Genomic DNA, 340 nt, shown 5'->3' with positions numbered 1-340 from the left:
ATTATTATTTTTATAATTAATATGATTATCATTATCATAACAATAATAATGATAATGATATTTGTAATATTAGTTGTAGTAGGAGTAGTAGTAATAATAATAGAAATATAATAATGATAATGTAATAATAATAATATAATAGTAATAGTACTAAGAAAGAATGATAAAAAATAGTAACGATAAGACTAATGATAATGATAATAAAATAATGATGATTATTAATATTATATTGATAATAACAAACACACACACAAAAACAATATCACTAATAATAACTATAATAAAAACAATAGTAATGTTGATAAAGACAACAATAATAATGATGATAATAATGATAATC

The sequence above is a fragment of the Penaeus chinensis genome, chromosome 37 (genome assembly GCF_019202785.1).
Source record: "Penaeus chinensis breed Huanghai No. 1 chromosome 37, ASM1920278v2, whole genome shotgun sequence".
Lineage (NCBI taxonomy): Eukaryota > Metazoa > Arthropoda > Malacostraca > Decapoda > Penaeidae > Penaeus > Penaeus chinensis.
The sequence above is the reverse complement of the archived record's forward strand: the minus strand, read 5'-3'. Positions refer to the sequence as shown.